This window comes from Carcharodon carcharias, chromosome 19, assembly GCF_017639515.1.
Source record: "Carcharodon carcharias isolate sCarCar2 chromosome 19, sCarCar2.pri, whole genome shotgun sequence".
NCBI lineage: Eukaryota > Metazoa > Chordata > Chondrichthyes > Lamniformes > Lamnidae > Carcharodon > Carcharodon carcharias.
The window spans coordinates 10,968,458-10,990,442 of record NC_054485.1 but is presented as its reverse complement, the minus strand read 5'-3'; the positions used below and the strand labels follow the sequence as shown (position 1 = coordinate 10,990,442).

General features: G+C 38.8%; 1 protein-coding gene across 3 annotated transcripts in view; it reads right to left on the bottom strand.

The window, feature by feature from the left end:
• The window catches only part of epb41a (erythrocyte membrane protein band 4.1a), a 178,530-nt gene that overhangs the window by 114,980 nt on the left and 41,565 nt on the right, over positions 1-21,985 (bottom strand). The window contains exon 1 of one of the 3 annotated variants that reach the window (XM_041213288.1): positions 16,888-17,000. The exons of the other annotated variants lie outside the window; for them this stretch is intronic. The gene's annotated coding sequence lies outside the window, so the exon portion shown is untranslated. Of the gene's footprint in view, positions 1-16,887; positions 17,001-21,985 lie in introns of those variants that run through there. 3 annotated transcript variants of the gene reach the window in all.

Below are 21,985 nucleotides of genomic sequence, written 5' to 3'. Positions count from 1 at the left end.
GAGGGACCGTGAAACCAATAAAAAAGAGAATAGAATATGCATGTAAACTAGCAAAAAACATAAAAACAGACTGTAAAAGCTTCTACAGCAATGTAAAAAGGAAACATTTGGCTAAGGCAAATGTGGGTCCATTAGAGTCAAGAGAATTTATAATGGGGAATAGAGAAATGTCAGAGAAGCTAAATAATTAATTTGTGTCTGTCTTCACTGAGGAAAATACAAGAAATCTCCCAGAATTAGAGATCCAAGGGACTAGAGAGAATGAGGAATTGAAGGAAATTAGTATCAGTAAGATAAGTATATTAGAGAAGTTAATGGGACTGAAGGTCAATAAGTCCCCAGGACCTGATACTCCACACCCCAGAGTGTTGAAAAAGGTAGCTAGAAAGATAGTGGGCGCATTGGTGATCATCTTCCAAAATTCTACAGATTCGGGAATGGTTTCTGCAGATTGGAAGGTAACAAATGTCACCCAACAATTTAAGAAAGGAGGGAGAGAGAAAACAGGGAACTACGGGCCTGTTAGCCTTATTTCACTAGTAGGAAAAATGCTGGAATCTGTTATAAAGGATGTGATAAATGGACACTTAGGTAATAATGTTTTGATTGCATTGGGCAGAGTCAACATGCATTTATGACCGGGAAACCATGTCTGATGAACCTGTTGGGAGTTTTTTTGAGGATGTTACTGTCAGAATTGATAAAGGGGAGTCAGTGGACTTGGTACACTTGGGTTTTCAGAAGTTTTTCAATAAAGTCCTCCATAGGAAGTTGTTTAGCAAAATTAAAGCACATGGGATAGGAGATAATATACTGGCATGGGTTAAGGATTGGTTAACAAACAGAAAACAGAGTGGGAATAAATGCGTCATTCTCATGTTGGCAGGCTGTGACTAGTGGGGTACCACAAGGATCAGTACTTGGGCCCCAGCTGTTCACTATATATATATATATATATATATATATATGTGTGTATATATATATATATATATATATATAATGATTTGGATGTGGGGACCAAATGTAATATTTCCAAGTTCACGGATGACACAAAGCTAGGTGAGAATGTGTATTGTTAGGAAGATGCAAAGCAGCCTTAAGGGGATTTGGACAGACTTAGTGAGTGGGCAAGAACATGGCAGATGGAATATAATGTGGAAAAATGTGAGGTTATCCACTTTGGTAGGAGAAACAAATGTGTGGAGTATTTTTTAAAATGGTGAGATTAGAAAGTGTAGATGTACAAAAGGACCTGGGTGCCCTTGTCAATAAATCACTGAAAGCTAACATGCAGGTGCAGCAAGCAATTAGGAAGGCTAATGGTATATTAGCTTTTATCACAAAAGGACTTGAGTAGAGGAGAAGCGAAGTCTTGCTTAAATTCTATAGAACCTTGGTTAGACCACACCTGGAGCTCTGTTAGCAGTTTTGATCCCCTTAGCTTAGGAAGGATATTAATGCCATTTAGGGAGTGCAACAAAGGTTCACCGGACTTGTTTCTAGGATAGTGGGACTATCCTATGAAGGGAGATTGGGAAAACTGGGCCCGTATTCTCTAGAGTTTCAAAGAATGAGAAGTGATCTCATTGAAACCTACCAAATACTTAAAGGGATAGACAGGGCAGATGCAGATAAGATGTTTCCCCTGGTTGGGGAGTGTGGGTAAAAAGGCATTGAAATAGATGATCAGCCATGATCGTATTGAATGGTAGAGCAGGTACAATGGGCTGAAAGGCCTACTCTTGCTGCTATGTTCCTATTACAAGTCACTTTTATAAAATCTATGGGTATCACTTGTAAATTGTTGTGCACTATGTTGCTCTCTAAGAAATGAGCTGCGACAACTTCAGCTTGCATCCAAGTGCTCAAAAAACTCAGCAGGTCTGGAAGCATCTGTAGAAAGAGAAACCGAGCTTGAGTCCAATATGATTCTTTTTCGGAACTGGAGAGAGGTAGAAATATGACGACATCTATGCTGTCGGAAAAAGGGGGGAGGGTCAGGTGGAACAAAAGGGAAGGTCAGCAATGGGTTGGAGGTCAGGGGAAATTAAAAACCAAAGATGTCGTGGAACGAAAGACAAATGAATTGGCAATGGTTGTAGTAAAGAAACAAAGCATAGGTCCAGAGTATGTGTTAATAACAGAATAAAGGCTAGCTCAGTCTGAAAGCAAAAAATAAGATATAGACTGGCACTTGGCAAAATAAAAATCAAAATGGAGGACACAGTTTATGATCTGAATTTGTTCAATCAATGCTGAGTCCAGAAGACTGTAAAGTGCCTAAAAATGAGGTGCTGTTCCACCATATTGTTCAGCTCTACTTGAACACTAACAGGCTGAAGACGGAAAGCATGAGTTCAAGGTGGTGAATTGAAATGACAAGCAACCTGAAGGTCAGGGTCATGCTTGTGAACTGAGCTGATGTGCTTCACAAAGCAGCCACCCAATCTGTGTTTAACATCCCTGAAGCAGAAGAGACCACATTGTGAGCAGTGGCTACTGCAGATTAAATTGAAAGGGACACAAGTAAATCACTGCTTCACCTGGAAGGATTGCTTGGGGCTTTGGTCAGTGAGGAGAGAGGAGGGAAAGGGGCAGCTATTACACCTCTGCAATTGCATGGGAGGGTGCCATGGGAAGGCGATGAGGCGTTGGAGGTGATATAGGAGTGGACCAGGGCATTGTGACAGGGAATGCTGACAGGGGGTGGTAGGGGACGATGTGTTTGGTGGTGGTATCATGCTGGAGGTGGCAGAAATGGCACAGGACGATCCTTTGAGTAGAGGCTACTGGGGTGGAAAGGGAAGACAATGGGAATCCTATCATGGTTCTGGAAGGGAGAGGAAGGGGTGAGGGCAGAAGTGTGGGAAATGGGTCAGACGCAGTTGAGGGCCTGGTCAACCACAGTGGGGGGAATCCTCAGTTGGGGAAATAGAAAAACCAGTTGGGAGTGCTATCGCTCAAAAGCCCACCACAACAGCTCCCCAGCTCAGTGAAGATTGTGTTGGTCAAGCATTGGATTAGGGTTTTATTCTGAATTCAGCAAGTTGACACATCACTTTTGAATATTCTGAAACTTACATGTAAATTTTTCCATCCTCACTGACAGTGCAAATAAAGGTAGGAGTAAGGGTACCTAATTCTATTCAAACAGGGATGACTTAACTCGATCACTGTTCTGGCAACAGTGGTTGGGACAGCACCACAATGCTGTTTTCCAAGCCGACAGAAAAAGTAATTATTTCTTTGCCCTTGTCGCCCTTACTCATTCTCTAAGCTTTTCTATCTCAGTCATGCTCCCCTGGAGCTACATTCTGTTTTTGCACATTTTAACAAAAAAAAAATTAAAATGTTTCCTGCGTAGAAGTTTCAGAACTTCTGTGTTTGTTACACTCTGTTGCAGCACTGCTCTCTCTCTCCAAAGCTGCTCCTGATATTTTTAGTCACTCATGATCTATAGACTTTACAATTGTGTCATTTTCCTCAATGATCTCCAACAGCTCCCTTTTAGCCCAGCAGCCATATCAAGATGCAATATTCAGTATAATATTCTGACCAGAGCACTGTACTGAGGTCTACAGATTTCTGCCTATCGCTTAACAGATTTGTTTATGCTTTTTACTTACCGACATACTAGCATAATTATAAAAATACCTGGAAAAACTCAGCAGGTCTGACAGCATCTGCGGAGAGGAACACAGTTAACGTTTTGAGTCCGTATAACTCATACAGACTCGAAATGTTAACTGTGTTCCTCTCCGCAGATGCTATCAGACCTGAGTTTTTCCAGGTATTTTTATTTTTGTTTTGGATTTCCAGCATCCGCAGTTTTTTGCTTTTATTTTATACTAGCATAATTATGTCTGTCGCTGCATATCAACAAAATAATTTTAAAATTCTGCAATTACACTACTATTGTTTTCCTCAGAGCAGCAGACACTGAATTTTAGAATTCGGGATGACATCCCCAGAGTATGTGGTGATTTTTTTTAAAGGGAGTACAAGGCAGAAAAGTCTTAGGCGGACTAAAAAACTAAAAAAGAGAAAAACAAGGACTCTCAGCTACCAATATGCTAATTCAACAACTGTGCTATACAATAGATGACACAGTTTCCCACTCAAGAAGTGAAAAGACCCTCGCTATAAGCATATAGTATCCCTGCAGGGGAAGGGGAAATACCTTCTAATTACAATTGTCTGCATTAGGTTATCCTTAAATAAAAAACAAGGCACAACTACAAAATAAACACTCAACATCAGCAAAGATTCCGCCAATGATTAATTATTTTCAACACTTACATGTATATCAACTGAGATTATGGGAATTTTGCCACAAAACAGGATACTTAGACCTGAAATACTGACGGCAAGTATCAGTCATATATTGAGACTGGCGCTTTTTTCCCTTTATTTTTAATATTTTGTATGTCAAATCTGTTTTATTTATCTCCAGCCCAGTTATAGGGGGTTAGCATCAGTAGAAATAAACCAAGCCCCTGCCTGAATGAGTATGGTTCAGTCCAAGATGTGATTAACAGGAGTAATATCAGAATCTATTTCCTGCAGTCACATATGAACTTGCTGGTGTGTCAGCAAGGTGGATGACTGAGTGACCATATTTCAAATAAACCAATAGGGGTTAGGCTGGGTTGCTCCAGTGGCACTAACAGAAAGGTATCTGCACAGGTGTCCCTTAAACAGAGCAGAAATTACTGATATAATTATACATAAAATGTAATTCGACTCAAATAAAGTCAAAATTTAAATCATGGCCTCAACGTCACAACAGTTAAAATATTAATATGATAAAATCTAGCCTACTGACACCCGGAGATTCTACAGGAAGTGATATTACCTAGGTGATCCAATAAGATCCACAGTTAGTGTCCTATAACTTGAATAGGAACTATGGGTATTTTAAAGTGAAAAAAACAATTAATGCTCAGTTCATCAACTGAAACTGCTTAATTTACTTTATTCTTGTTGCTTTGTTTATAAATATGCAAAACTTTGAGTAACACTAACCAATTTTCAACAGGCTTTCAACAACATTCAAATTATGGTTTGGATTTCGCTTGTGATTAATAACATTATGCAGTGCTTTAAAAACACAAGATACTTTACAGTAAATTCTCACAGGGTCTCATGATCATTCATTTTAATTTCAAGGATCAGCTGTAGAAATCCAGGGAAAATAGTTTAGCTCCTAACTGGTAATAACCCAGGACCATCAACAGGTTAACACCTGATGCGTCAAAAACATATTAATTTTGGAAACTAGTGATATTTAGGATATTTACTGTAATTGATTTTGGGTGGAAAACATGCCCTACACTCACAATTGAGTGTCTACAAAGGCCAGCTTACATCGATTGGAAAAATGAGTAAAGCAAAGGGCTGGCAGATGTATTGCTCTACATGAGCTAAATAACAGCTGCTCAAAGAGTAACACAGGCTTTAAATATTGTTTTACTTGAGGAGGGAGAAAGAGGTCTTACTGAGCTGTTGTGGATCAATCAAATCAAAGCTACAGAAATAATTTGTTGCTGGTAGATCAAGTAGATTTCAGTACAACGCTTGATCTTAATGATACTGGAGATTAATTGCAGGAGAGAAAATGGGATGATAGGTTATGGTTGTTCACAGTCAATCTATATATGGCATCAACACCACTTTAGCCAAGATTTCACATCTATATTTGCATAAATTTCATATAAATTTTCTTACAGGAAGTCAAAGAATAGCAGTTCTAAAACCATAGAGGTGCTATGTAATTCACAGTGGATTATCATGAAGTTGATTTATGGTGACTTATAGTGGCATTTTTTTATTTCATGATTTCCTGTGATTTTCTTTTAAAATCAGTTTTCCACAATGCTGTCCAATTTTACAGAAAACCTGCTTAATTTTGATTATATTTTACTTACGTATTTGGATTGTTACCTCTCGCCTTTTTTGAGATTGGAATGTGGGCTTTAGCTTAACGAACAATTCCTGGTATAGTCGTTGGACGTCAAAGTTTTGGTAGCAGTACAAGGTGGATGCAAAAAAATATAGGGCACTTAATGCTGGGGCAAAGGACTCCAAGCGATGGCAGCATTGGAAAGGATGATGAGATCCAAAGCACTGAAAAGGGTCCTGGGGCATGTCAGGGCTGTACATGATGCCAGTGTCAAGACAGGGTGTTGGTTGTTATCAAATGGGCAACAGCCTGGCTGGAATGGAGGCTTTGCAGTCCAGGGTCTGATCAGGGTGTCCTGGTCTGTCAACACAGGGGGCAGGGGCCCTAGTTTTCAAGCAATGGAAGAGGTATCAGCATTTAGAGCGCTGAAAAAGTGGTTATGGAAGCAAGGATGGTGGCAAGGATTTGGAGCAATGGAGGGAACGTGGAGGTATTGGAAACACCTCCAAAATCGAAGTCTGAATACATCCCAGATTAACAGAGAAAAGACCTTCTCTTCTCAACCAAATTCCAACTCTGGGTGACCCAAAACTCAAAAATATTCCTAAATCTTTAACAATTGCAAATTTTATACAAAGAACACAAAGAAGCAGAAATGTCACATTTGTGCATTAGGAGATTCTGAAGCACATTGTTGAGACAGGGTTGTGTTCTTCTCTTTTCTGCTTACATGAGCAAAATAGGATAGTGCTCCATTTGCTGGTGTTACTATCCCACATGTTGGTGAGCGATGATAACTGTTTTCAACAGCATGTAGATGAACAATATGATGCTCTCAAAGTTATGGGTAGCTAAATTTGAGTTTTTTTCCAAAAATATACTTACTTTATTCATAAAAATATTGTAAAATTACATTACTTCATGTTCTTTCCATACACCATGTGGCACTCAGAGGTACCTGAATACAATTGCAATTACACGTGATATTTACAACATACGTTCCATGACAAAGGTACTGCCCTAGGTGGCAGGTGGACCTTGAACAGTACCCTTTTCCCATCGAGCCTTTGCATCAAAATCAATCTGGTTTAAATTTTACAATGAAATGGCTGCCCCAAGCTTTAGTGCACCCCACAGCATGTAATCCTGGACCTTGGAATGTGCCCGTCTGCAACACTCTACTGTGGACAACTCTTTGCACTGGAAGACCAACAAGTTTCAAGCAGACCAAAGAGTGTCTTTCACCAATTTGATGATTGTTTTAGAGTGCATCCCTGGGAACACGGAATCCTGTGGTGCATTTGTAACTGATTTCAGATCACCTGAGCGTACTTCAATGCATTAAACACTCCACAAGTTTAGTGTTGATGCAGTTAAAACCACTTCTTACTGGTACTCACCTTGGAGTGTAAATTGGGTGTGAAGGCACAAACTGATTCCAAAGTGAAGCAGAGTGCTTTGTTTGAGTGTTAGATCAGGCCTCAAATCCAGACACTGGCTGCATTTAAATAACAATTGGCAGTTCTAGTAAAATGAGAAATTGCATTGAGCAGATAGTGGTGGTAATGTAAACACACTCTTGTAATAATTCTGCTCTTAGGTTGTAGTTTTGAAATTCTTTTTCATGCTATTGAACTGCAAAACAGGATACAGGGGTGCTCACTAATTGCCCTACAGAAACAGAAGTTTAGTCAAAACCTTAAGTTGTTAATTAAATTCTACAAAGTGGCTGCGGACCCATAGGACATACCAATTCATCAGTGGCATGCCCTTCATATCTGGACAAAGCACTCAGCAGATTGCTGAGTGACTAAATTTATAACCTACATTACGCCAAGTGTGCTTACAACCATGAACTGACAGGGGATGCATTTAAATTGCACCAATACATAATGTTTGGGCAATTTACTAACATCATTGTAAAACTAATTTCCTTCCTAGTAAAGGGTGCTTAAAAGTCACTTGCAAATTAGCAACCTGCAGTTCATAGCTGCTAGCTATGTTTTTGAATTTTTACGACCAAATGAACATATATACGAACATACAAAATAGGAGTAGGCCATTCGGCCCATCGAGCCTGCTCCACCATTTAACAAGATCATGGCTGATCTGTTTGTGTTGAGTTCCACATTCCCATCTACCCCTGATAACCTTCAATTCCCATGCCTAACAAGTATCTATCTACATCTGCCTTAAAATTATTCAATAACCCCGCCTCCACCACCATCTGAGGCAGAAAGTTCCAAAGTCTCACAACCCTCAAGAGAAAAAATTTCTCCTCGCCTCTGTTCTATAAGGGCGACCCTTAATTTTACCTCTCACTCTTCTGAACTCCAGTGAAAACAGGCCCAGTCTGTCTAACCTTTCCTCATAAGACAACCTGCTCATTCCAGGTATCAATCTAGTAAACCTCCTTTGAACCACCTCCAACGTATTTACATCCTCCTTTAAATAAGGAGACCAAAACTGCACAGTATTTGAGATGTGGTCTCACCAATGCCCAGTATAACTGAAGCGTAACATCTTCACTTTTATGTTCAATTCCTCTCACAATAAAGGATAGCATTCCCTTAGCCTGCTTGATTATGTGCTGTACCTGCATACTAACTTTTTGTGACTCACGCACTAGAATTCCTAGATCCCTCTGTACCTCGAAATTCTGCAGTCGTTCTCCGCTTAAGTAATACTCTGCTTTTTCATTCTTCCTGCCAAAGTGAACAGCTTTGCATTTTCCTACTCAGCCTGCCAGATTTTTGCCCACTCACTCAACCTATCTATATCTGTCTGCAAACTCCTTATGTCCTCTTCACAACATATCTTCCTACTTATCTTTGTGTCATCTGCAAATTTAGCTATCATGCCTTCACTCTGAGTTGTTGATATAAATTGTAAAAAGTTGAGACCCCAGCAGGACTCTACTTGTCATATCCTGCCAATCAGAAAAAGACCCATTTATGCATAATCTGCTTTCTGCCATCCAGCCAATCTTCTATCCATACTAATATGCTACCCCCTACACCATGAGCTTTTATTTTTCGCAATAACCTTTGATGTGGCACCTTATCAAATGCCTTCTGGAAATCCAAGCACAGTACATCTACAGGCTCCCCTTTATCCACAGCACATGTTATGCCTTCAAAGAACTCCAATAAATTGGTAAAACATGATTTCCCTTTCACAGAACTATGCTGAATCTTCCTGATTACCTTGAGTTTTTCTAAGTACCCAGCTATATCCTCTTTAATGATCGAATCTAACACCTTTCCTACGACAGGCGTCAAGCTAACTGGCCTATAGTTTCCTGTTTTCTGCCTTCCTCCCTTCTCGAATAGATGGGTTATATTTGCTACTTTCCAATTTGATGGAACCTTTCCTGAATCTAGGGGCTTTTGGAAAATTAACAACGCATCTACTATCGCATTAGCCACCTCTTTTAAGACCTTAGGATGAAGTCCATCAGGACCTGGAGACTTGTCAGCCCGCAGCTCCATTAGTTTGCTCGGTACCACTTTCCTCGTGATTGTAATTTCACCAAGTTCTCTCTCCCTTCCACCTCTTTATTTACAGCTATGGAATGTTTTTTGTATCCTCTATAGTGCAGACATAAGCAAAATATTTGTTCATTTCATCCATCATGTCCTTATTACCTACTATTAACTCCCCATTGTCTCTCTCTAGAGGGCCAACACACACTTTACTTAATATTTTCCTTTATAAATACATGCAGAAATTTTTGCTTTCTGTTTTTACATTTCTAGCTAGTTTCCTCTCATACTCCAATTTCTTTCTCCTGATTAACTTTTTAGTCATTCTCTGCTATTCTTTATATTCTAAACAATCATCTGACCTGCCACTCATCTTTGCACAGTTATATGCTTTTTCCTTAAGTTTAATGCTTTTCCTAACTTCTTTAGTTAACCACTTATGGTGGGTCTTCCCTCTACAATTTTTCTTTATAGTAGGAATATACTTAGAGAATTCTGAAACATCCCCCTAAATATCTGCCACTGCTTCTCTATTGATCTATCCACTAGCCTAGCATTTCAGCTAGCTCAGCTTTCATGCCCACATAGTTACCTTTATTTAATTTAAAATGCTAGTTTAAAATTTAAAATTAAAAGTTTAAAATAGAATACCATTAATCATTGCCACTAGCCATTGCCTTTTAAAAAATGCTGTTACACCACTGCAGTAACAAGTCACTACAATGCCATCATCTCTTACCTGTAGGCACAGAAATCAAAACATTTCCTGTAGCATAAGAGGCAGCTATTAATAGTCCATTGTAACATTCTCATAACTTTACAAAATTCAGAGCAGTGATTTCATATTAGCACTTTGAGATTTAAACATATGCATCACAACATTAGTTAACTCTTTTGTCAGCCAAATCTGTTTACTATACCATATTGACATTCATACAAGTTTGTTGTTCATATAAACCTTGTTGTTAATCTTGCCAGGGTATCAGGGGAACACAAATCTCTAAGGCTGGAAGCCTAGAAGGTGATAGGAGAAGGAAATTTCAAGTAGAAAGTCACCCCAGGGTACTTCTCACACACATCTCAACAGCCAGTATAAATACTGGCATTACTTGAGATCTGGTAAAAGTTTATTGACACACAACCAGTGAATGGTAACAGAAGAGGGGAGAAAGTGGCAAAATTATTTAACGTAGAAATGCAATCTTTTGTAAGTTAATGTATCATTAATACTACAGTGACAGGGCACCTGATCCCCATCTGAAGTTTCATATTGGAAAGCCCTAGATCTCTCCATTTAAAACAATATAATTTACTGAAAAAAATCCATAATGTAAAGTGATATCCAAATTACAGTGTCTCAGTAGCATTTATATATAAACCACAATGCATTGCAGGAATCACATTCCAGATTTTAAAAGAACAAATCTAGGCAATAATTGTGATTTCAGTCGTGCATTTAATTTTAATTTGAATAAAAATTCAAGCATTTTCAGAAAAGTTCCATATGTTAATTTACTCTTGTGTGCAAGAAGCTGGTTTCCTGTTGTTCAGGAAATAATGTTTCAATGTGCTGACTGATTTTAATTTTGCTGCATCACTTTCAACGTTCTCCTGAACAAACACATGGAAAAATTAAATTAAGTTAAATAGTATATAACAATTCAGTACAGTAAATATGTTGTAACACAGAATATTACACAACAGAAAAAGTCAATTTGGCTTAGAGTACTTCCAATCTCCACCCCTACATCATTTTCACATGGTCCATCACTGACACTTCCCTCCCCTTCCTTGACCTCTCTGCCTCAATTTCTGGTGATAGACTGTCCACCAACATTCATTACAAGCCTACTGACTCCCACAGCTACCTTGACTACAGCTCCTCACAACCCGTTTCCTGTAAGGACTCCATCCCATTCTCTCAGTTCCTTCGCCTCCGTCGCATCTGTTCTGATGATGCCACTTTCCAAAACAGTTCCACTGACATGTCTTCCTTCTTCCTTAAATGAGGTTTTCCACTCACGGTGGTTGACAGGGCCCTCAACCATATCCAGCCCATCTCCCGAGCATCCGCCCTCACTCTTTCCTCTCCCTCCCAGAACTATGATAGGGTCCTCCTTGTCCTCACTTATCACCCCACCAGCCTCCGTATTCAGAACCCAAACATTCCTTTCAAGTGAATGCAGCACTTCACTTGCACTTCTCTCAATTTAGTCTACTGCATTCGCTGCTCCCAGTGCGGTCTCCTCTACTTTGGAGAGACCAAACGCAGACTGGGTGACCGCTTTGCGGAACACCTTCGGTCTGTCTGCAAGCATGACCCAGACCTCCCTGTCGCTTGCCATTTCAACACACCACCCTGCTCTCAAGCCCACATGCCTGTCCTCGGCCTGCTGCAATGTTCCGGTGAAGCTCAATGCAAACTGGAGGAACAGCACCTCATCTTCTGACTAGGCATTCTACAGCCTTCCGGACTTAACATTGAGTTCAATAACTTCAGATCATGAACGCTCTCCTCTATCCCCATCCCCTTTCCGACCCCCTTATCCCATAATTCATATTTTTAAAATATATTTTTCTTTTCCCACCTATTTTTAAAATCTATCATTTTATCTCCACCTTTTAGCCCATTTCGATCCCTTCACCCACCCCCACTCCCACTAGGGCCATCTGCCACTTGTTTGTCCTGCTTTCTACCCTTAATGTCACCATTAGCATATTCCTTAGCTAATATCACCACCATCAACACCCCTTTGTCCTTTTGTCTACGGCATCTTTGAAAATCTCTTCTTTGCTTCCACCTATCACTGGCCCTCTATCCAGCTCTACCTGTCCCACCTCCCTCCACCAGCTTATAATTCATCATATTTCTATATTTCTTTAGTTCTGATAAAGAGTGATACAGACTCCAAACGTTAACTGTGTTCCTCTCCGCAGATGCTGAGTTTTTCCAGCTATTTTTGTTTTGACTCAAGAGTACAGTGTTTTCCTAAATGAGCCATAGTCTAATTCCACACTTTTCTTTGCTTCCCATGTATTTTAATATTTCTCTTTTGCAAGTAACTGGATTCCTTTTTTAACAGAACCTAAGGATTTTGCTTGAACAATGATTTGAGGCCGAATTCCACATTTTAACTAGCATGTCTAAAGATCTTTTTCTCTCAATTCTTTTAGTGATTATCTTTAATTTGACCCCTCAATATAACTTCACCAGCCAAGGGAAGTAATCTTTCATCATAAAACCCTATAATAACTTCATAATCTTGAAGACATCTATCAAATCACCCCTCAGCCCTTATAAAAATAATCTCAACTGCTCTCTTCACCACTAACATCTTATCCCCGAATTTTAGCAAATCTACACTGGATCACTTCCAGTGCTTTTACACCCTTCCTATAATGGGATCTCTTAAAACTGTAAACAATCTAGACACAAATTGAAGGTTTTTTTTCTTTAAAAGACAGCTTTATCTGTTTTTGCTGCCACCTTTAATTACTGGTGTATCTGCACAGCACTGCCTCTACTCCAATTAAAAATATATTTTTGTTCCCTAGTGCTGTACATTTCACTAAATGCAACTCCTCCTGTGACATATCCACCCATCCTGTTAGCCTATGTTGTCTGCCAGTCAATCACAATATAACATACCCCAATTTGGTGCCACCAGCAAATTAGAAAATTTCCCCTTACTTCACAAGTTTAGATCATTTAGCTATATCATAAATAATAGAAACTTCAATACAGACACTTGTGGAATACTGCTCTCCACATCTTTGCAGTTCGAGAAAGTTAATTTTACGTTCTATTCTCCAACTCTAATAATTTGCCCACATTGCACAATGTGCCACTATCTTTGCCATTTTTTTATGGTACTTTATCAAATATTTTTGAAAATCTGTATAAAATTGCATTTTTCCCCTATTAATTCTTCAAAGAGCTCTCTAAGATTGATCAAGCACGAACTGCCACTAGAAATCTGTAATGACTAACTGATTAATTGACATTTCTACAAGTCTAACAAGCATAGTGCTTTAAATTAATCAAATGGTGTCTAGTTTCAAAACTATTGATTTGCATCAGTTAGGTTCAAAATTAAAAGTTTTGTCCACATTATACTAGTGTATCAACAAAAAAGTTAGCACAGATTTGCACATTAGTAGAAAAATGAACCCAATATGATGCATATATATTTTTCATAGGAACATAGGACTTAAGAGGAGTAGCTATTCAGCCCTCAAATCTGCTCTGCCATTCAATAAGATCATAGCTGATCCGGTTGGGCTCTCAGCTCCACTTTGCTGTCTACCCCCCATAGCCGTTGACTCAAAATTCTGTCTAACTCTGCACTGAATAAATTCGATGATGCAGCCTTCACTGCTGCCTGGGGAAGAGAATTCCTTATGCTAACGACCTCTTGAGAGAAAAAATTTCTCCTTGCCTCCATCTTAAATAATAGGTCTCTTATTCTTAAGCTATATCCCCTGGTTCTAGTCTCACAAGAGGAAGCATCCTCCCGGTATCTACCCTGTCAAATCCCTTCAGGATCCCATGTGTTTCAATAAGATCACCTCTCATTCTTCTAAACTCCAAAGGGTATAGGCATATCAAGTGTTTGTGACAACATTGCAAACAAGCTTGAGTAGTTAGTTGGGACAATCTATGTCACACTGCTAATACAACAAGTGTATCAGCATTAAACATACAGCCAATTATAGTATATCAACTCCATTACACGTCATGGTTCTTTTTGCATCTTTATTACTCTGTAGGATGAGTATATTAATCAGTGCTGACACTAGCATTTTAGTAAAAAGTAAGCTATGTGGAATGCTTCTACTTTCAGCTGTATATACTAAGGTGAAGTACTGATGGTTACTGATTAACAATGTTGGCATAGGAATTCATATATAAGATGAATTAAGAGAATTCCACAAGAAGTATAATAAGACAATATTGAAACATGCTGGCTTAAACTGAACTTCTTAAATAAGCACTGGAGTACAAATGGTATGGGAAGAGGAAAAAGAAATCTTGAGTATACCCCATGTTTTCATACATCATCCACGAGGAATATAAGTTAGCTATATTGCATGCTGTATAACAGATACATTTAACAATATGGTGCATGATGAGATGTAAATTTGCCAAATGCTAAAATATTAGAGGGGGTAGGGGGTCTGCTTTGGGTGCTATCAAGAAATTACATCCAAAATTGCATTGCTTGATTTGCACCATCCCACCACAAGGTGTCAAACCTTCCATGAACCAGCAAAATTGGGCATTTTTTTTCCCCATTAGAAAGTGTTCCTTGATGTATTTAAGAGTATTTAACCTTATGCATTGTTCATTAATACAGCTGAAAATGGGTGTAATTAGTAAAACTAAGCATTTTAATAAGGGTATCTGTTCCTCCACCTGAGATTGACCCACTTAAAAATAAATGACAATGAATTTAATTTAGTACTTTTACTGGTACATACTAGTCCAGTTTCTTAGTAAATTCAATAATTTTGATGTGAAAAACTTAAAATGTGCCTACCAGTTGAGAAAGTAATTCAAAAAGGGATAGAGGATCCTGAGCTTTATAAATAAGGAGCATAGAGTACAAAAGGCAGTTATGATGAAGTTATGAGACACTAGTTTGAATATTGTGTCCACATCCTTTCTAAAATGCAGTGCCAGAATTGAAGACTTTATAGAGGGTGGAGAAATGATTTATTAGAATGATTCCAGGGATGAGAGACTTCATTTACATGAATAGATTGGCAAAGCCTGAGGTTGTTCTCCTTAGAGCTGTTAAGGTGAGAGGAGACTTGATAGAGGTGTTCAAAATCAAGCAGGGTCTAGACAGGAGAGAAACTGTTCTCACTGATGGAAGAGTCGAGGACCAGAGGACAGAGATTTAAGGTGATTGACAAAAGAACCAAAAGTGACAGGAGGGAAAAACTTTTTTTAAAAAAAAGCCCACAGCAACTGGGTATGATCTGGATTGCACTACCTGAAAAGGTGGTAGAGGCAGATTCAATCATGGCTTTCAAAAGTGTAATTGAAGGGAAAAATTTGCAGGGTTTTGGAGAACAGTGGAATGAAACTAGCTGGACTGCTCTTACAAATTGCTGGGTCCAATTACCTCCTTCTGTTATGTAACTATTCTATGATTCTATTTTATAGTATCTGTGCACCTAAGAAAATGCATGCAATTTGAAGAGCCTTCAAAAACCAGTGCAATTGGCATTTGGCTATGGGCAGGGCCTGACTGGGCAAACAGGATCTGGAACCAGCATAAAAGATTGTGGAAAACATGAACATAACTGGCCTTGGGTGTAACTCAGTTAAATTCAAAATTCCCCAATCTTTAGCATTGGTTGAACTGTTATTACCAGTGAAAATTTGACCCCTGAAATTTTTAGGCAGCATTTTGTAAAGTAAAATGAACATGCAATAAAATTTTGGAGATGGGTAAAGAAAAAAAGGCTCTGGTGCAATGTGAGCACAATTTGCATGTAGCAATAAATGAATCTCTCAAAAGTCAGGCTATTTCTTCAATGTGGGTGTAAAATTGATTCAATACCTTATGGTATTCTTAGATGCAGTTCAACGTTTATAAAAATATTTTTTTAATGGAATAGTGTACTGCATTAGTGGACTTCACCACAATGCAACTGCTCTTTGAAATCAACCTCAAGACAATTTACTTCATATGAGTTCTAAATTATAATAGTGCACCATCTACAAACCATAGAAGTACAGACTACTGAAATCAGGAAGTCAAAATAGTACAAATCCCACAAGAAAGATGCGGTTAAGACGGCAGTTCAAAAGGCAATAAACACCTAAGAATTAAGCTACCCCACCCCCATGCCTCCTTTCTAGACAGCAAGAGGCTGCAAACACAAAAGGAACGAAGACAAAGGAGGACCCCCGTACTGATCACACTGACCAGTCGCAACACGTCACGTTCCCACACAATAGGTTTTTTTTAAAAAAAGTTTATATACATTAGAAGAGTGCCTCGCCCTGCCCAGTATCGACAGCTAAAGTTCATTGTTTGTGCAAGGATATAACAATTGTTAACATCAAACTGATTCACAGCCAGAACAAAAGGTAACAGATGCAATGGAACAACATTAACTATAGTATGCGGTCTTATTGTGATTGATAATGACAAGTCCCGAGTACGAATGTTTTAAACACTAAATTTGCAGAAACCAGATATAAGTTTAGACGTGGTAATGAGTGCATCACCAGAACGTGGAAGGATTAAGATATTCCTTTAATAGAAAACACTCCAACACACAAACACATATTTTTAAAAAAATCTAAAATTATTCTATCTACTAAATAGCTTGTACTCAGGATAACCTGTTTCAAGGATGCTTCATTGAAGCGACACAATTAATACCTCAGTGCAAAATGGCGTCTGTATTAAAATCATCACAAAGTACCAGAATTAATAAGGAAAATACTCAAAATGCAAAGCAAAAGTTGTAGCAGCTCACCTTGATTTGCAAAAAGAAACAGTTTCAAAAGAACAAGAAAAGCACACAAGGATCCTGAAAATCACGTTTCACTCATACAATGTACATATCGTACGTAAACTCCAAACTCACGGCAAGTATCAGTTTCTGTTGTGGGTGGGTCAGAGTATGTAAAACAAGGAGCTAGTGACTCAAACGCACCAATCACATTAACGTAACTCACCTTGTACCCAATCATTGAGCAAAATCACCGTGGGGCATGCCAAAGCAACATCAGGCAGTGCACACCCCCCCCCACCCCGAGCAGCCTGGATCAGAATATGTCAACAGCTCAGAAACGTAGCACAATAATAATCCAGCACCACCCACACCAGGTGTCACTGCTCGGGCTCCACCATGCCTACCAGGATTGGTTCAAAAATAGTTATCTTAATGTTTAAATTACTCCTTTTGTTTGTCTTTCAAAAACCGCCCTGTACACAGAGAATATACTGAAAAATTCTACATTTTCACTAACGATATTTGAAGGTTACTGCCAAACTTATCTACTTTTGCTCTAATATTTTGTTCTTTACCCCTCCTGTCTGAAGGCAGCAACCCCTGGAATACTGTAAGTCTCCAGTACCTCTCAAAATGCCGATACTTTTATTCTTGAGCTTGGCGGATGAGCGTCATTAAGTCATATCGACTATAGGGGTGATCACTTCAATATCTCCATCCACTCCAAAGCACATTTTTAAAATGAAATAAACTTAGACAGTAATAAACAGCCAATGTGCTTTAATCTTGGTGTTTAGCTCACAGTGGCACAGTCACCCTTGATATGACTTATATGATCAGGTTAGTTCATTATTGATATTAGAACATCTATATTGAAAAAATATATTGGAATTGAATATTGCATGCAACCTTGGTTTCATATCAGCTCCAGTTCAGAACAATGAAATTTTGGAATTGACTAAATACCAGTATATCCGGGGCTTTACAATGGCTCTCAGCTAAAGAAAACATTTTTAAAAACATTAGAGTATACCGAGTTGACCAGCCGGGAGGGGCAAGAGATGGCAGGACAATAAAGCAAAAATTGAACAGCTGTGTAGTACTGCAGCTAGGGATGGAGAGAAAAAGGCAAACAACATCTGCTTAGAGAAGACCAAGCAGTTACCATAGCAATGAGGATCACAGCAGTACGAAGATGGCGATGAAATGAATCTCTTTTTTTGCAACTGATGAAAGGACGGTATTTGTGATAACAGATCATTATAAATACTAGAGAAAATGTCATCACATTTTGATTATCTATTCAATACAGCAGTAACACCACTGCTTAAATCTTATTTTGCTCCCTGGTTTGTGCAGTCAGCTGATCTCAGACAGGATAGCAATAGGGTTGTTATAATTCTTAGAAGCCTTGAGCACAGAGGCGGGGATAAAAAAAACAAAATCACCCGGAGTTGCCAGTCCCAATTACAGTCCAGTGACCTCTGCTGGACATGTTGCTACATGAAAATGGGTTCTGGCTCAGCGGTGGTGCCCGTGGCAGTCAAATAGTTTATTAACCGTCACTTTAAAGGTTTGCAGGTAGAAAAAGACAAACGAGGCGAGAAAAAAGAACTTACATTTTGTATAACAATCTAAATTGCTAAAATGTTTGCAGTATTATTTCTATGATTCACATTGAAAAATCCATCTGGCAGGATTCAAATACGAAATAGAAATTCCTGTAGGGTTGAAAAATGCCACCACTTTCACAATTCTACTACTGTTAGATTAACAATGAATTGTTCATCTATACTGCTGTTTCAATTACTCTTATTTGTACTGACTTTAGTTTTTAACTTGTCACATTGAAATTTTAAACAATTACAAAATAAACTGCAATTTAAAATGTTGATGCTAAACATTTGAACCTTGCTTTAAACAAAATTGTAATATTGTAAATATTCAGTTTCTCAGGGGGTTCCTGAGCAGGGTGGTTTTATAAGATGTAACACTGTAAATAAAATTTGCTGTTCATTATTAAGGCTAGTGATGAAAATTTTCTGATTTTAAGAAAAAATATTAGAACACCTATTGCTAACTACTTTAATAAACATAAAAACACCCAATATTACATGGCTGTGCCAAACTAAAGTCTCAAAATACATAATCTGTAAGTCATAAAGACATTATTTTAATCATTGATGTCTAGTCAAAAGCCCAGAATATTTGAACAATATAGTTTAATTTTATTGTTGTGTGAATTAATGACATTCACTTTGATCCATAAGAATCTAAAGTACTTTACCTCGAATGAGAATCACCTGTAATTATTTAACTGTCTAATACATATTTGTTTAAAACACAAACTACCACGGTAGTTTCTTTCCACCATGTAATTGGTCATCTTCCATAGAATCCAATGAAACAGTAGGAAGGGAAGGGGTTAAGCGCAGTGTTCTGCTGTGTACAAGCAATACTCCAATGAATGCGTAATTTCCTTCCTTAATCAGCCAGTCATAAGAATAGTTCAAATGACAGGCAGAAGAATTAGGTTGCTCCCCAAAAACAAAGAATATTTATTTGATCTTCCAATATGCCTTCTTAAAAAACAAATCTATTCCAGACTCATTTCCCTCTGGCCACATTCTAAAGTTCTACAAGGAAACAAAATGCAAACTTTCATTTCATATTTTTGAAATGAATATCTCACTGCCAACTATTGTTAGAAATATTGCTGGTGCAACATTTCCTTATAATTAGTCATGGCGAGGATAACCATTGTTTCCAGTATGGAACATTTTATAAAATGATATGACACAAATGTGCAGCATGAGTTGATCATGTCTCTCTAGTGTTAACTAACTAGTAGTCATAAATGTTAAATAACACTGTGGTGTCTGCTTTGCATTAATTTTAACTTACAAGTCACAAGGTTGTGTAATTAGAGATTTGAACACAAAATCTAGATGTAGTAATTTAGTGCAGTACTGAGGCAACATTGCACTCTGTCGGAGGTCCCATCTGCTCTTTCACGTCGACCTAAAAAATCTAATGGTACTATTTGAAGAGCAATAGGAATTATCCTGGTGTCCTGGCCAATAGTTATTCCTCAACCAACATCACATAAGCAGGTTGCCTGGTCATTTTTTCACTGCTGTTTACGGAATCTTGCTGAGTGCTGCTGCAGTTCTTCAAGTTACAGCAGTAATTACACTTCAGAAATATTAGTTTGGGATATCTCAAAGTTATGACCGTTGTGATAAGAATATAAGTCTTTTCTTACTTTAAATTAATGGCTAATTGATTTACTAAAATACTGAATGCATTAATGAAAAAAGAATGAGTTCAGGAGAGTGGAGTTATACATGCATATGATACAGCAAGCACTAACAACTGAAGCTCGTTTCCTATGGCACATAGAGTCATGATTTTTAAGTGGAAGTGTGGCTGAGAGGTCTAAGGTGCTGGATTAAGGTTCCAGTCTCTACAGAGGCGTGGGGTTTGAATCCCACCACTGCTAAACATTTTAGGGACTGTAACAGCCCCATTCGGACCAACAGATGCCAGCCTATAGTGAATGCAGAGGGGTGTGCGGTGTTTTATTTATACTATTGCCGCTATGGGAGTGCAATATTATTGCCATAGAGGGAGTGCAACAAAGGTTCACTGGACTTGTTTCTGGAACAGCAGGATTGTCTTATGTAGAGAGAATGGGGAAACTGGGCCTGTATTCTCTACAGTTTCCAAGAATGAGGGATGATCTCGTTGAAGCCTACAAAATACTTATGGGGAAAAGACAGGGTAGATGCAGGTAAGATGTTTCCCCTGGTTGGGAGTCTAGAACCAGTGGACACAATTTCAAAATAAGAGGGAAAACTCTTAGGACCGAGATGAGGAGATATTTCTTTACTCAGAGGGTTGTGAATCCTTGGAATTCTCTACCCCAGAGGGCCGTGGAAGCTCAGTCATTGAGTATGTTTAAGATAGTGATTGATTAACAATAATGTAAAGGGTTTTGGGGATATTATGGGTAAAAGGCATTGCAGTTTTCGATCAGCCATGATCATATTGAATGGCGGGGCAAGCTCGACCAGCTGAATGGCCTCCTGTTCCTATGTTCTTTTTCAGAATTGGCATAGCATGGGCCCAAAACCTCTAACTACAATAGAGTGGACTAAATCAAAGATAATAACAGACATATTTCAGCAGGTCAGGCAGCATTTGATTATTATTTAAGTCAATGGCCTTTTGTCAGAACTGAAAGATTTTCTAGATTTTTAAAAATTCATTCATGGGATCTGGGCATCTTTGACAAGGATAGCATTTGTTGCCCACCCTTAACTGCCTTCGAGAAGGTAACGGTGAGCTGCCTTCTTGAACCACTGCAGTCCATGTGATGTAGGTACGCTCACAGAGCTGTAAGGAAGGGAATTCCAGGATTTTGATCCAGTGACAGTGAAGGAATGGTGATATAGTTCCAAGTCAAGCTGGTGTGCGTCTTGGAGGGGAACTTGTCGGTGGTGGTGTTCCCATGCATCTGTTGCCCTTGTCTTTCTAGATGATCAAAATTGCTGGTTTGGAAGGTGCTGTTCAAAGAATCTTGGTGTGTTGTTGCAAAGCATCTTGTATATGGTACACACTGCTGCCATAGTGCTTTGGCGGTGGAGTGAGTGAATGTTTATGTTGGTGGATGGGGTGCCGACCGAGTGGGCTGCTTTGTCCTGTTTTCAAGCTTGAGTGTTGTGGGAGCTGCACTCATCCAGGCAAGTGGAGAGTATTCCATCACACTCCTGACTTGTGCCTCTTGGATGGTGGACAGGCTTTGGAGGATCAGGTGGTGAGTTACTGACCTCAGAATTCCTCAGCTTATGACATGTTTTATAGCCACAGTATTTATATGGCTGGTCCAGTCATCCCTGGTCAAAGACTGAATGTTCTCCTTGCTACTCATGGATATGGACTGCTTCAGGATCTGAAGTGTTGTGAATGGTACTGAACATTGTTCAATCATCAGCAAACATCCTCACTTCTGACCTTATGATGGAGGCAAGTTCATTAATGGGGCAGTTGAAGATGGTTGGGCCTAGGACATTGCCCTGAGGAACTCCTGCAGCAATGTCCTGGGACTGAAATGATT